Below are 15,142 nucleotides of genomic sequence, written 5' to 3' on the forward strand. Positions count from 1 at the left end.
TCATCATTATTATAAAACTTAAACCAAAAGAATTATTTACCTATAGGTGACACCCTCCATTGCATTTTAATGTGCTATATAACGTTAGTCTTGTTATGAGTTTCGAATATTTTCAATGGCACAGTTCGTATTGGTAGAGTTAATTTACCAATTAAGCGGTTTTAACACTATTGAACACCCTTTTTATATTAATCCTTCGAGATACGAATGAAGATACATTTAAATTTAATACAATGCTTAAGAAGTAGAGTAAGATCTACTTCAGAAACTTGTAATGTTGTGAGAAAGTACAACAAAACTAGGTTTAGGTTTTGCAACAACTTGTGTAAATATAACAAAACCAGAAGAATGGAGTGCAGTTTCCAAGTCAGGATCATTAAATCAGCGTGAAATCTTTAGAAATGTCAAAACCGTACCGTCGCTTAAGAATCTCCCTAAAAGTTTGGAGCATAGTTTTACCCCCTTTTCCCCCGTCATACTCTAGTCCAGTCAGACCATGTTTTACCTGATAGTTCTTGATATCTGGAATCCTATCTTGATCATCGTAGTTCTTGTATATTATAAGGTTTGTCTCTTATGCTGTATTACCATTCAATAACTATAGATCATGGAATGAGATTGATAGAAATTACATAGTTCTCTTCGTATCAAACTTTGTAATTCCACAATTTTCATATTTTTTGTTAGATTGATCTTGTGCGATAGAATTGATTAGACATCTCTATAAACTTTTGAAGAGAGTAAGTTATCATGATTGTTGAGGTTTGCTTGATATCTTCTTTATCCTTGAAGACATTTTATTTAGTCCCTTTCTTATCAATCCAAAAAGACAAAACAAAAAAATTCTTGTTGTCAATGGAATTTACTCATGCTAACAATAAATAAAACTTGTAAACCGCTTTCCAGTCAATGAAAAGAATCACATTTTGAAAATAAGTAAATACTCCCAAAACACATACATATTAGTTGTTTCTAAATAAATAAAACTTGTAACAACAACTAAAATTTGTAACCGCTTTCATGCTAACAATAAATAAAGGGAGTGGATCCCCTAACTTAAAATTTTGACTTAAATTTATGGTCGTAGATAAAATCATATTTCACTGTTGGATATATGAGCCATAAGATACCTTAATTTTTAATTTAGCTTGGCTTAAGCGTGAAAAAGCGAGGGTCTAACAACCACACCCAATATTTCGCTTAGCAATCTGTATGGACTAACTCCAATATACTTTTAAGAGAATCAACTAGACAGTCAGACTCAATCTTAACAAAAAGTATATCAAGGAGTGATATCTCAATTACTCGATTCAAAACTTACTCAAGCAAATATAAATCTGTGAGTCTAATTGAAGACAAGAGAAATTAACTTGAACGGTACCAAAGACCAATGTTCAAGTATCAATCAATTTCAATCAACAACAAAAGGTTGGATTTACTAATTGATCGATTCAACGCACAACCTGTGATATTTCAATTATATAAAAAAATATAATGCGGAAAATAAATAACACAGACACCAGAAGTTTTGTTAACGAGACCGCAAATGCAGAAAACCCCGGGACCTAGTCCAGATTGAACACACATTGTATTAAGCCGCTACAGACACTAGCCTACTACAAGCTAACTTCGGTCTGGACTGTAGTTGAACCCCAATCAATCTCACACTGATCCAAGGTACAGTTGCGCTCCTTACGTCTCTGATCCCAGCAGGATACTACGCACTTGATTCCCTTAGCTGATCTCACCCACAACTAAGAGTTGCTACGACCCAAAGTCGAAGACTTTAATAAACAAATCTGTATCACACAGAAAGTCTACAGGAATAGATAAATCTGTCTCCCACAGAAATACCTACGAGTTTTGTTCCGTAAATCAAGGTGAACAGAAACCAATCGATAACCTAGACTTATATTCCCGAAGAACAACCTAGAATTATCAATCACCTCACAATAATCTTAATCAACTAGCGAAACAAGATATTGCGGAATCACAAACGATGAGACGAAGATGTTTGTGACTACTATTCTATCTTGCCAATCGTAGAAATTAATCTCCAGCCAATCTTACGATTGTACTCAAATACGATAGAAACAACAAGATCAGATCACACAACTATAGAGAAAATAGTTGGGTCTGGCTTCACAATCCCAATGAAGTCTCCAAGTCGTTAACTTACAAGGGATCAATAGAAACCTAAGGTTAAAGTATAATCGACTCTAGATTATACAACTAGTATCACACAGGAGGTGTGGGGATTAGGTTCCCCCGTTGCTAGAGTTCTCCTTTATATAGTCTTCAAATCAGGGTTTGCAATCAATGCTACCTTGGTAACAAAGCTTTCAATATTCACCGTTAGATGAAAACCTGATTGGATTCAAGATAATATTTTCAACCGTTAGATCGAATATTAGCTTGTTATACTTACACGAAATGTAACTTCATTTAGGTTTGAGTAACCGTACCTAAACGTGTACAAGTCGTTGGTTCAACGGTAGTTAACCATAGGTTAGCCATATGAGCACTTTCATATCAACCTTATTCTTCTTTACCACAACTAGTTCAAATGGCTCAAATGAACTAGTTAGAGAGTTGTTCAATTGCTTAGATCTCATAGAAGTATACAAGACAAAATCGAAACAAAACATTTTTGATTCACTCGAATCAATTCATGAACATTATACCCATGGTTTGAAAAGATTGCATTCCTTAAAATATAAATGTCTTAGTTCACGAATTAAACTGTTTTTAGAAAATAACCTACTTAAATATGCATACTGGTACGTGGACTTAAGTACCCATATTAAGTTTGTTTTCAGTTCACAAACTCCAGCAGAAATTCACGGGATTTGAACTTCCGACAGTACGCGTACTGGTACGCGGACTTTAGTTCCGGTTATCCTGAGCAGCAAAGTACGCATACTTTGGTTAAAGGATATTGGACTTAGAGAATGTTATATAGTTGTTGTTCATAAACTATTTTTCTTCACAGCGATTTCAAGTGATTGAAACTAATTAATATGACTTTTGTCACTAGTAAAGATGAACTTGGACAAAGAAAAATCTTACCAACAAATATTTCGAGAAATAGATAAGCAAGATAAACTCAGCACGAAATAGTACATATGTATAATCATAGTCTATATAGCAATACGACTTTTGTCTCAAGATAGGAGATAAAATAGCTAGACTTTGAGTGATAGATAAGTTCAAGTCTCCACATACCTTTTTGTCGATGAAGTTCCACCAGTTCCTTGAGTAGTTCTTCCATGATGAATACCGTGGAGTCTAGAGCTCAACTACACTTTCTATCCCAGTCTGAAACTTAGCTATTAGTATACTAGAAATCAAGACTTATAGTTTTGGCAACTAAACTTGACAAACAAGATTGAGATAGCAACGCTTGTGAGTTCGACCGAGCAGTGCTCTAATAATCTCCCCCTTTGTCAATTTTAGTGAAAAACTATCAATATATATGGAATACAAAATAAATAAACTTTGCAGCTTATCTTCCACATGCATGATCTCCTTGGTTCTTCAATATTACTCGAAATATTCGTGACTTCCAAGTACTCCAATGATTCCAAAGGTTGTAAGTTCAGCATCATCGTTGTTGAAAATCCGTAGCCATAACAATAAGAAAACAAAAGCTCTCAATCATTGTTATACAGTGTCATAGTATTATTACATAGCATCAAAGTTCAATTGTATCACAACTTCGACAACAATACAATGGTGACATGTATCACTCCCCGTTAGTCAATACTCCATCTCACATGGAAACCACTCCCCCATACATAATGATCCGAAAACCGTATGTATTTGTGGTGTGAACTACACATTAATTCTCCCCCTTTTTGTCAATAAAATTGGCAAAGGTACGAAAACTAGCGGGATCCTAATGAAATTTCCATAGAGACACTTCATGACCAAAATAAAGTACATATCAACTTTTTAGATGCAATCATATAGTCGAATCTAAATGCATTCATCAAGGAGTTTATAAAAATACAAGATAACCCCTATAATATTCCACATCCGCACTCCCCACAAAGATTTGGAAATTAAGCACAAGTTCAATTAAGAACTCTCCCTCATAAAATGTCATTCTCGAGATAACAACAAGAGCGACCTTACTTTCACAAGAAAAGAAGGATTTCTTTGGGAAACACAAATCACATAAGAATATGAATTTGTATCCAAAATACTCAATTAAATTAACCACAAGAGAACCCATGATTAATTTAATCGTAAATGCTCAACATAAGAAAACTTACTAAGCCGCACAGTACATACATAAGAAATATGGATCCGGGAAGATCAATACTGTGGAATAAACAAGTATTCATTCTATTTTCCATCACTATTTGCACGATGACATACAATAGACATAATCCTTGTAAACAAAAGTTTTATCCTTTCTTCCATCAAATAAAGGCTTTAACTTTTGTAAGTCAAAAGTTCATTCAATCTTTTATCAATACTTACATATCGACATGTGAAGGACTTAACTTTTGACCACGTATGGGACAATATCATAGTTCACGGACGCAAACACACATATCCCATAAAAAATTTCAATATATAAAACCATAAAGATTAATACTACAAAATTATCTTCCAAACAACTTTAGATTTTAAGCAAATAAATCTAAAAACATTGAAGATGAAAATCGTTGGACATAATTCTTTGTAATCACAACAATAGCTATTCCAAACTCTAAAACACAAGAATAAAATTCTCATAAGAAGATTTCCTAGACATTGTAGAGCTTTCTCAGAGCATCTACAGAGAATTCCGTCTCATTATTGAAAAACCCATTGATTATGGGATCGTTCAATTCCTCTAAATCTTCAGAAATACCAGTCAATTCACTAAGTTCTCTTTTTAGCTCACGCAAGGTGTTCTTTGTTAGAGACAACATTTTATCAGAGTGAGTTATGTTTTATAAAGACGAAACAATTTGAGATTTTAAATTATTTCTTTTGTTGATGAAGTCTTTCACCATACCTCTAAAATCCTTATCAAAATGATAAACATGCAAGAGGCAATTAGAGGAAGAACCTTCTCCATCATTTTTAGATCTCACTTTCTTCTTCCTTGAGGAAGTGATTCCTTCACACAGATATACATTAACTGCTTCAACTGCATCCCTTTTTGTGGTACCTCTAGTTACAGGAGCCATGAAACTGTATCTTTCAAGGGAAAGAGATGAAGGACTTGATCATAAATGATTATGAATAGACTTATGGTCACCAAAACCCTAGAAGAACTTTGAAAAAGTCTTTCATGGTTTATCTAAGGCATTAAGAGAATATTTTCTTAACAAAAATAAGAAAGGAAAACACAAATACAAGGACTTGAGACACTTTTGATGCAAGCCTCATTTTCTCAAGCCAAAGATGAGGATGCAGACGTCACTGGTATTAGACAGTGACGGAGTGAGTCTAACGCTCACATCTTTTACCAATTAGTGGCATACCAAGGTTTGTTGTATAAACAGATTTCTTACCTCGTCTGAATTTGGAATTTCTGTATTTTTTAAGAAAGCCTTGTTGATCATCCAGTACCACATTCATCCTCTACATGTTCTCCTGAAGTTTGGTAATTATTTTGTTGTTCCTTTTGAATCTCCAACACATACTTTGAACATGATTTGCATTTCCACAAAATGAACAAATCAATAAATATTTATTATTCTGTTGAATTGAATTCTGTTTATCACAACGTTCTTCGTACAGTGTTCTAGCATTAGTCGGAATAGGAGCGTCGTTTGTGTTTACAATTTTGCTTTTAAACCCCAAACCATTTTTGTTTCCAAAGGACTTCTGACCAAACAACATTGCTGATATTTTGTCAGAACTTCCGGATAACCTTTGCAGATCATTCTTGAGAGTATTAATCCCTCTTTCCTTTAGAGACACGTTTCTGGTGAATTCATCATTAAGACAATCTATCTCAAGATTTTTACCTGGAGCGATGATTCAAGTTTCTTCAACAAAGCCTTTGGTTGAAGATTTTCTTGGTGAATCTCTCTAGTTTTATTCAAGAATTCACAAATCACTGTGTCAGACTCAAGTTCTGAATCGGATATTGAGTAGATGGAGGTTTCCGCTGCAAGAGCTGAGAGTTCATTGCACATATCAGACGCATCCAAGATGTTGACACCCAGGGAAGATTTTTCTAGTATTGAATCATTTGAAGCCTTAACTGGAGAAAGATGTTTATCACATCCTTTACTTCTTTTTACAAAATCCTTATCTTTTTTGTTGTTAGTGATTTATCAAAATCATCGTGATTGGAACAACATTCATCATCCCAAGACAAGTTAGAAGATTCACTTGAGTTGGTCACAACATTAAACGCAGATGTCCTGACTGTATTTTTATTAAGATCAAGAATTTTTAACTTTCCAATTAGAGTATTTCTGGAAAGCTCATCAAGGTTATTTCCTTCAATGATGACAATGATCTGAGAATTTTTATCACAATTTCCTATTCAGGAATGGTCTTACCCAATGCAAAAGATGCATTAACAATTTCAGACAATTTGTGATTAAACTCATCAAATGTTTCTTCATCTGCCATACGAAGGTTTGCCCAATCAGAATTTAGGTTTTGAAGACAAGATTTTTTTTTCACTGGTATTCCCTTCAAATACGGTTTCCAAGATATCTTAGGATTCTTTAGACTTTGTGCACGTACGTAGTCATATGATGCTGAAGATCTGGGGTAATGGCATGTATAATAGCATTTAAGTTGTCAGAATTTTGCTTTACAGCAAGGATTTCTTAAGGACTATATCTACCAATATCCTTAGGTATAGATACATCGCCTTCAATATTAACCGGATGATCATAGCCATTAACAACACGTACCCATGTTTGAAAATCACGAGCTTGAAGAAAAGCACGCATAAAGATTTTCCACCATAAGTAGTTTGAGCCATCGAAGACTGGTGGTACATTTATGGAGATAGAATTCCTGTCCGTAGAGTCAGATTGATACAAACACAAACTTATAAGGTCTTAAACGTGTTTGCCTGCTCTGATACCAATTGAAAAAGCGGGAATCTAACAACCACACCCAATATTTCGCTTAGAAATCTGTATGGACTAACTCCAATATACTTTTAAGAGAATCTACTAGACAGTCAGACTCAATCTTAATAAAAGTATATAAAAGAGTTATATCTCTCTTTCTCGATTCAATACTTACTCAGGCAAATAGAAATCTGCGAGTCTAATTGAATACAATAGAAAACACTTGAATGGTACCCAAGACCAATGTTCAAGGATCAATCAGTTTCAATAAACAACCAAAGCTTGGATTTCCCAATTGATTGATTCAAACGCACAACCTGTGATATTTCAATATATTGCGGAATCACAAACGATGAGACGAAGATGTTTGTGACTACTTTTCTATCTTGCCTATCGTAGAAATTAATCTCAATCCAATTTTACGATTGTACTCAAATACGATAGAAACAACAAGATCAGATCACGCAACTACAGAGAAAATAGTTGGGTCTGGCTTCACAATCCCAATGAAGTATTCAAGTCGTTAACCTACAAGGTCTCGATAGAAACCTTAGGTTAAAGGAGAATCGACTCTATCTTATACAACTAGTATCACACAGGAGGTGTGGGGATTAGGTTTCCCAGTTGTTAGAGTTCTCCTTTATATAGTCTTCAAATCAGGGTTTGCAATCAATGCTACCTTGATAACAAAACATTCAATATTCACCGTTAGATGAAAACCTGATTAGATTCAAGCTAATATCTTTAAACCGTTAGATCGAATCTTAGCTTGTTATACACACATGAAATGTAACTTCATTTAGGATTGAGTAACCGTACCTAAACGTGTACAAGTCGTTGGTTCAACGGTAGTTAACCATAGGTTAGCCATATGAGCATTTTCATATCAACCTTATTCTTCTTTACCAAAACTAATTCAAATGACTCAAATGAACTAGTTAGAGAGTTGTTCAATTGCTTAGATCTCATATAATTATACAAGACACGATCGAAACAAAAAAAAGTTTTGATTGACTCGAATCAATTCATGAACATTATAGCCACGGTTTGCAAAGATTGCATTCCTTCAAATATAAATGTCTTAGTTCACGAATTAAAATGTCTTTGATCACTAACATTGGCAAACATGCTTGAGATAGCAATGCCATGCGACCGAGCAATGCTCTAACAATCTCCCCCTTTGTCAATTTTAGTGGCAAAACTATTAATACATATGGAATAAAATAAATAAATAAATTAACTTCTCCTATTCCACATGTCTAATCTTCAACATTACTCGAAATCTTCGTCACTTCCAAGTACTCCAATAATCGCAAAGGTTGTAAGTTTAGCATCATCGTTGTTGAAAATCCGTAGCTATAACAACAAGAAAACAATAGTTCTCAATCATTGTTATACAGTGTCATAGTATCATTACACAACGTCAAAGTTCAATTGTATCACAACTTCAACAACAATACTACGGTGATATGTATCACTCCCCCTTAGTCAATACTCCATCTCACATGGAAACCACTCCCCCTTACATAATGATCCGAAAACCATATGTATTTGTAGTGTGAACTACATATTAATTCTCCCCCTTTTTGTCAATAAAATTGGCAAAGGTACAAGAACGGGATCCTAATGAAATTTCCGAAAGAGACATTTCATGACCAAAAGAAAACAAAAATATCAACTTGTTCTTTAGATGCAATCATAAAGCCGAAGCTAAATGCATTCATCAAGGAGTTTAAAGATACAAGATAACCCCTATAATATTCCACAACCGCACTCCCCACAAAGATTTGGCAATTAAGCGCAAGTTCAAAAAGAACTCTTCCCCATAAAATGTCATTCCCAAGGGAACAACAAGAGCGACCTTAATTTCGAAAGAAAAAAAGGATTTCTTTGGACATAACAACTCACATACAAGTATGAATTTGAATCCAAAATATTAAATTAACCACAAGAAGTTCATGATTAATTTAACCGAAAATGCTCAACACAAGTAAACCTATGGAGACTTAAGAGCGCTCAATTAGATTAATCACAAGAAAACCCATATTAATCTAATCGAAATACACAAGCAAATTAACCACAAAGTAATCAATTTAATTGATCATGATCGACATAAGAAAACTTACGGAGCAACAACTAAATAACCAAATAAGATGATTAATTTAGTTCAATTTGCTCGACATAAAGTACCTTACGGAACAACAACATAGCTAATCAAATGATAATCAACTTGGTTGTTTAATGCTCAACATAAGACACTATTATGGAGCCTCACATTATTCATAAAATTTTGGTCAGGGAAGATCAATTACTGCAGAATACTCAAGGATTCATTCTATTTTCCATCACTATTTGGACAATGACATACAATAGACATAATCCTTGCAAACAAAAGATTTTAACCTATCTTCCATCAAAGATTGACAATATAGGCTTAACTTTTGTATTTGTCAAAAGTCCATTCATTCTTTCATGAATGCATGCATATCAATTCATGAACGACTTTACTTTTGACAAGATATGGGACAATCAAGTTCACGGACGCAACCACACATATCCCATAACAATATTGCAATATATAAAACCATAAAGATTAATACTGCAAAAATCATCTTACAAACAATTTTAGAGTTTAAATCAATAAATCTAAAAACATGAAGATGAAAACGTTGGACATAGCTATGTGTAATCACAATAATGGCTATTCCAAACTCTAGTTATTCTTCTAATAAAAACAGAAAATAGAAGAATTACTAGGCAAATAAAGGAGAAAATCAAAGTTCGTTGAGAACCTCATATCTTTCAATGAATCCATCAAAGAAGGTATCACTGATTTCCTTTATTCTCTTGACTGTAGACACACCATGTTCATGAGTTAGAACACTAAATTTGCGATCAACAACCCGAGCAAGTTGTCTAGCCTTGGCGTATTCCATGATGAGCTTCTTTTGATTTCGTATCAGCATATTATGATTTGCAAGGATTCTGGCCTGACCATCTAGGAGTTGGTTTATTTGCAGTTGCAGATTTGCAAACTCGACCTTTGAATCGTTTTGAAAACGAGTTAAATCCTTGACAGAATCATCAATCCGGGAGTTGTGATCCTTTGTTTCAAGCATCTTCTTTAGAACCAGCTCTTGAATTGACTCACGTCCTTGAGTGTCTTCCTCCATATCAAGATGCACAATCTCTTGAGATTTTGCAGAGTTCTCCATATTATTTTTGTTAAGGAAAGGAAAACCCAACAAAGTAATATATATGTGTTAGTAAACACAGGTTGGAAACCCTAAGAACTCACAGGAGGAGGACGCGAACGTTTATGGAGCGTCAACACAAAGAAAATAATATACAACATACTTGAGTATTTCTCAATAATTTTCCTTGTACCTCTCAAGTTATAAACAAGGAAAATAATACCTGGAATCAGGTGGTAGAGTGGAAATTAATCCCACTATGATCATCGAGAAAGGAGTTGTATATATCATCTGGTAGTTTGATATTTGTGTTCTTCGCCTTTCTTTGGTTGTCTTTCATCCCAGAAGAGTAAGACATGGTGTGTTTAACATATCCGTCAGAAGGTTTTTTCTGAGGACTAAATCTAGGACCTCTTGCAACTGGTTCAAGAGGATCAGAATAGATATCCATTTTCTAGAATTAGATTTACCAGAAACATTCTTATAAATACAGGGAATGCTTTTGTCAGCAGTACAAGAATTTATACTACTAGAAAGCATATGATTCCTGTGATGATTTCTAAGAAAGAGATCACGTTTGTAAGGTATCTAGTTTTCTGTGGGCATGCGATTCACTGAAGTAGTCGAAGGACTATTTATCCCATTGACAGTGTAAAGAATCAAATTATGAAGTTTAGAAATTTGTTTCTTTCTGGCAAAACAATGGATAGCATAGTGATTTTTTTCCCCACAGAAAGTACAGGTTCGTGGAGGAGAAACAACAATTGGCACCTGTTTTAACTTCATAGCCATGTGAGAATATTGTAAGTTATGCAAACTTTTCTTGACACAATCTTCTTCTGGAGAACATTTTTTCATGTACTGTAACTTATAAGAGTTAGTATGTACAGAAAAATTTCTCTTTAAGACAGAGTTTTCCTTTTCCAAGCATTTACACTGTTCATGAGCTAGAGTAAGAGATACTTCTAGTTTATCTTTTTCAACACGAAGTCTGTTAAGATCTGATGAATGAGTCTCGATCAAACATTTCTCTCTAATTGAGTCTTCCTTAACAATATCTTCAAGAACACTAATCTTTTCACGTTGTTGAGTAGTTTCTTGGAGAAGTTTTTCAATATTCTTAGAGAAAGACTCAATGAGGATGTAGATTTTATGTTCTCGATCAAGAGACTTTTGAAATTCATCAATAAGCTGATCATGATCCTGAAAATCAATAATCTCAGCAGTGTTTTTTGAGATTCTGGTGAGCTTCATTTCAGCTTTTGCCATAGTGCTCAATGTCTCATCGGAGAGAGATATGTCATCATAGGATGAACCAATCTTCTTACCTCGGGATTCGGAAGAATCAGCTAAGGAGTAATCCTTTGAGGTATTCCCAAGACATTTGGCATAGTTAAAAGCTTTAGAATACATCTTGGTATGCGTAAAACAGATTCTGTCCTCAGACTCAGATTGCCACAAACACATACTTGTAAGGTCTTGAACATGTTTGCATGCTCTGACACCAATTGAAAAAGCGGGGGTCTAAAAACACCACCCAATATTTCGCTTAGCAATCTGTATGGAAAAACTCCAATATTCTTTCTAGAGAATAAACAAGACAGTCAGACTCAATCTAGATAAAAGTATATCAAAGAGTTTATATCTCAATCTCTCGATTTGTTATATAATCAAGCAAATAGAAATCTGCGAGTCTTTATCAAAGAGAGATAACTTGGATGGTACCAAAGACCAATATCCAAGTGTCAATCAATTTAAATCAACAACCAAAAGGTCGGATATTCTAATTGATTGAACTAACACACAACCTGTATTATTTCAATTATAAAGATAAAACAATATAATGCGGAAACTGAAATAACATAGACACCAGAAATTTTGTTAACGAGGAAACCGCAAATGCAGAAAAACCCCGAGACCTAGTCCAGATTGAACACACATTGTAATAAGCCGCTACAGACACTAGCCAACTCCAAACTAACTTCGGTCTGGAATGTAGTTGAACCCCAATCAATCTCACACTGATCCAAGGTACAGTTATGCTCCTACGCCTCTGATCCCAACAGGATACTGCACACTTGATTCCCTTAGCTGATCTCACCCACAACTAAGAGTTGCTACGACCCAAAGTCGAAGACTTTAATAAAAAAATCTGTATCACACAGAAAAGTGTACGATAATAGATAAATCCGTCTCCCACGAATATACCTACGAGTTTTGTTCCGTCTTTTGATAAATCAAGGTGAACAGAAACCAATCAATAATACCAGACTTATATTCCCGAAGAACAAATTAGTATTATCAATCACCTCACAATAATCTTAATCGACGCAGCGAAAAAAGATATTGTGGAATCACAAACGATGAGACGAAGTTTGTTTGTGATTACTTTTTATCTTTCCTATCAGAGATATAAAATCTCGAGCCAATTATTACAATCGTACTCGTAACGAAGAAGATGCAAGATCAGATCACACAACTACAAGAAAAGTAGTATCAGTCTGGCTTCACAATCCCAATGAAGTCTTTAAATCGTTAACCTGGTTTAGAAGAAGAAACCAAAGGTTAAAGAAGAATCGACTCTAGCTTAGCACAACTAGTATCACACAGAATGTGTGGGGATTAGGTTTCCCAGTTTCTAGAGTTCTCCCTTATATACACTTTCAAATCAGGGTTTGCAATTAATGTTAGCTTAGTAACAAAGCATTCAATATTCACCGTCATATGAAAACCTCATTAGATTCAAGCTAATATTTCTCAACCTTTAGATCGAAAACTTAGCTTGTCATACGAAAATGAAATGTCCAATTTTGGGTTTATGAACCATACCCAAACATTAACATTTGTTGGTTCAACAAGTCAACCAAATGGTTAGCCACATGATTACTCTCATATCAACCATATTCTTCTTCACCATAACTAGTTCAAATGACTCAAATAGACTAGTTAGAGAGTTTTTAAATTGCTTAGATCTTATGTAACTACACAAGACATAATCGAAGCAAAATCTGTCTGATTCACTCGAATCGGTTCATGAACTGTATAGCCACGGTTTGCAAATAAACATTAGTTCAAGAACAACCGACTTTAGATATAACCTGCTCAAGTTCGCGGACTGGGTTCACAGACTTAATCTCATGGAAGGAGTTCACAAACTCCAGCAGAAATTCTCGGGTCGAGAACTTGCGCCAGTTCGCGGACTTGGCTCACGCCACTTCCATTTCTCTTGATCAACAAAGTTCGCAAACTTTGGTTCAAGGATAAGGACTTATACATATATGTGTTTCCACAACAATGTTTATATCCTACCAATGGTTATGTAATCTAAACTCTCATTTCAACCATTGAAACATTCTCAGAGGACGGATATAGCCGTTATTCACAGACCATTTTTCGTCAGAGCAATTTTCAAAGTGATTGAAACATAACATGATTTTCGTCATTTGGTAAAGATGAATTCGGCTAAAGTGAAAGCTTACCAACACATATTTCCATAAATAGATAGGCGAGATAAACTTGGCTCGAAATAGAAAATGTGCATAATGAAAGTTTATATATCAAAATGACTTTTTTCTCAAGAGTAGGAGATATAATAGATAGACTTTTGAGTGACAGATAAGTTCAAGTCTCCACATACCTTTTAGTCGATGAAGATCCACCAGTTCCTTGAGTAGTCCTTCGTCTTGTATGATGATTTCCATGGAGTTCTTGAGCTCAACTACACTTTCTATCCTAGTCCGAGACCTTTAGCTATGTAGGATAGAAATCAAGACTTATATTTTTGATCACTAACATTGACAAACATTCTTGAGATAGCAATGCATGTGAGTTCGACCGAGCAATGCTCTAACAATGACAAGTCTCGCCTACCTCGAGATCCAAAATCTAATGGTTCATCCTTTTTAATCGATCATTGTTAATAACAACTAAGTATTAATCACACAAGCACTCTAAAGATTATCCAAAAGGCTCATACAAGGCTCATAACATAATTTCATACAATTCTCTAATTATAGGCTAAGTGAACTATCTAATGGTTCTAAGCCCATTTATGGTTCTACACCTTTTCATTATATATCTTTAGCATATCTAAAGGTTTACTAATTCAATTAGATTGATTCTCTAGTCCATTTGATAGGTCTTATGAATATCTACAACTTTGTAGAAGGAAGCAAAGGTCAATTCGGACCATAAGGGTCCAATTCATGTTCAGTGGAAAAAAACAGGCTCTAAGTCCAAGCCCAACAAACCGGCACGTTAAGCTAAGGTCCAGCCCATAGGAGTCAACTAATGGTCACCGGTCAACTAACAATCAACGTCTAAATCTAGGTCAAAGTCCAGGGTCGAAGTCAAAGGATCAGCGTCAACTGGTCAACGTTGTGAGTCAATAAGGGAATCGGTCAAATGAGTCAAGTAAGTTAGCTAGACTGACTGGGATGACTATAGGCAATAATTCAATAAACAGGAATTAATACAATTCTTTATCCTTGAAGATGCTTCATAAGCAAACAAAATTCCATTAGCTTGATTAAATATATTTATGAAAGAAATCAATAGGCTATCTATTAGAGGAAAAATATTTAAAATCTTTTTATTATGGCTGAAGAAACTCCTAAGGATGTAAAGGACGTCGGCTAGGAATCAAGTGCTTAGGGTCTTACGAGATCCAAGAGACATAAAGAGCACGACTAAAGCTGAATTGCTCGGAGGGTCGATTCGGACTCAACTACATTCCATTATGAAGTCTGATAGTAAGCTAGTGTTTTAATGGTTTAATACAATATTGTGTTCAAGATGGACAACATTCTAGGTTTTGTTTTACAAGATAATAATCTACTCTTTAACAAAATTTGTCCCCCCACCCCCTATATATCATTTTTCTTCATAACTGAATATCACAAGTAG

This window comes from Papaver somniferum, chromosome 4 (genome assembly GCF_003573695.1).
Source record: "Papaver somniferum cultivar HN1 chromosome 4, ASM357369v1, whole genome shotgun sequence".
Taxonomy (NCBI): Eukaryota; Viridiplantae; Streptophyta; class Magnoliopsida; order Ranunculales; family Papaveraceae; genus Papaver; species Papaver somniferum.